Source organism: Dermacentor silvarum, chromosome 5, assembly GCF_013339745.2.
Source record: "Dermacentor silvarum isolate Dsil-2018 chromosome 5, BIME_Dsil_1.4, whole genome shotgun sequence".
NCBI lineage: Eukaryota > Metazoa > Arthropoda > Arachnida > Ixodida > Ixodidae > Dermacentor > Dermacentor silvarum.
In genome coordinates, this window is record NC_051158.1 from 151,230,519 (window position 1) to 151,232,858 (window position 2,340).

Consider the following 2,340-nt stretch of genomic DNA (forward strand, 5'->3'; position numbering starts at 1 on the left):
GTAGTCCAAACCTGTATAACTCTCTGTAACCAATGTATCATTGCAACCAAGCTTTGTAGAATCGTTATAAATACAAGTTTTCGTTGTTGATACATCAGCGTCTGCGTCCTTCGAGCCGATCTCACCCATTGAGCCACCTGTGCAGACCGTCTCTGACGGTGCGTCCCGGACGCCGAGGTGGGGGTGAGAACCACGCATCATCTTAGGAAGAGGAGAGACCCTCTCTCTTTTACTGGCGCAGCCGACAGGATGGCTTCGTTGGACTGAGCGAGACGAGCTGGAGGTATCAAGGAGGGCACCGCCTCAAGCGAAGACTGAACTTGAAGATTGGTGGCACCTCCGGTGATCACCAAGGGTCCAGGTGTCGAGAAGGAGCCCGAGCGGAGAGGCAACGAGAACCTTCGAGCGAAGAGCTGACTGCGAGACGGCGACAAGGCCTCGACAAGGAGTTCTTCCGTGACGGACAGCACCGTGCTCCGTAGCTCACCCGTCTACAGAACCGTGAGTTCTCTCGTTCTCTTCGTCTTTGCCATTGTTGTGTTTGAGAGGTAGCAGAACAAAAAAAAAAGGAGGTAAAACAGAACCGGGATGGCGAGTGAGAGCGGTGAGGTTGGAGATGGTCGGGGCGACGATGTAGAATTCCATTTGTCAGTGGAACAAATGGAATATCACTTGAAAATGGCGGAAGAGCGGCGCCGTGCTCTGGAAATTGAGCTGGAACTGGCAAGGCTGCCCGCCGAGGCAACAATGCGAGGGCAGGCCTTGGGCGGTAATGATTTGACGTCAGAGAGGAGTTCTGAATGGCGTCGGTACTCTAAATTATTATCGGGGGCATTTCCTAAATTCCCTAGTGATGCAGAGGTAACCTATTGGTTTGAGTCTGTGGAGGGCACACTAGAGGCCTACGATGTACCTAGGCAGTTTTGGGGTCAAGTCGTGTTCCCGATGATCGCTGAGCGGATGGAGTACCTTTCTACTAGGCTAACCGCAGCACACACCGCGATTACGAGAGCGTAAAGGAGGTAGTGCTCGAAGAGCTTAATTGTCGCCCGCGGAATACAAAGGGAGATTCCTCGGTGCACGAAAGCGCAAGACGGAAACGTGGAAAAGTTTTCGCTACGAGACTGCGCAGCTTTCTCAATTTTTATGTTAGCTCCAGAGATGTGCAGGACGTACGAGGAGCTGGTCGAGCTTCTAGTGGTCGATCAGCTGAAGACAGGCTTGTCAGGGGAGGCATTGAAATACGTTACCCTACGTGAGGGGACAACTTGGTTCAGGTCCTCGGAATTAGCCAGGTATTGCAAACTTTTGATGACGCTGCGGGCAACATGAGAACGCCCGAAGTGCAACTAAGTGGCGCCAAACCGAAGGCCCCACCCAGACCATTCAGTGGCTATGCTAACAGAGGGACGGAGTTGGGGGGCAATCCGAACACCCGACCGAAGCAGCCGCATTCAGGGGGTAGAGAGAGTAAACCACGGACATGCTTTGAATGCGGGTCCCAGGGGCACATTCGCATTAACTGCCCTCGTCTGCGTGAAAGACGGCCTCAAAATACGGGTAACGCGAACCGCGATGACAGACTAACAGCAAGGGTGTGCTACTGGATGCTGTAATGAGGGCGAAAGCCGCTTGCTGAACGTGACGTTACGTTGCAAGGGTAAAGAAATAGCAGCAATTGTTGACAGTGGGGCCGAGATCACCGTGTTAGAAGAAAGCGTTGTTCCAGATGAATTAGTGCAGTCGCACGGAAAAATCAGGCTGAGATCGGCGTTCGGCGAGGAAGTAGAGCGAAATTGGCAGTGCTCCCCTTGGCTGTCAGGCAAGGTCGCCCCTCGTTTGCTTGCGTGGCGGAACAGACACCATATTGTGCGCCCTTACTGACAAATTGGACTCACGCACAGACTGTCTTATTTCTGCAGAGGATTGGGGTATTTTGCAAGAACAGAACGATTGTGATGAAGGTCCGATCATAGAGAGAAACGCCCCTGTAATGGCCCAGAGCTAGTGGCCACAGTAGAAACGGACGAGCAGGCTATAATCCCGGAAAAACTTGAGAACGCCGAAAGCAGGCAAGAGACAGCGGCGGCATCTGAAGGTGTAGAATCCAATGCCATTGAGGATGGCAGCATTGCGATGAGTGACTCCGAGTCATTCAAAAAAGAGCAGGAGGGTGATGAGACTCTCAAGAAGGCGTGGCAGGACGCGAAAGGAGGAAAAGGGGGCATGCTTATAGTTGACGGCTTCCTGTTTCACCAGGACCGAACCGAATCCGGACACTGTAAAACAGTAGTGTTGCCAAAGGTCGACGGGCCCAGTTCTCAAACTCGCTCACGAACA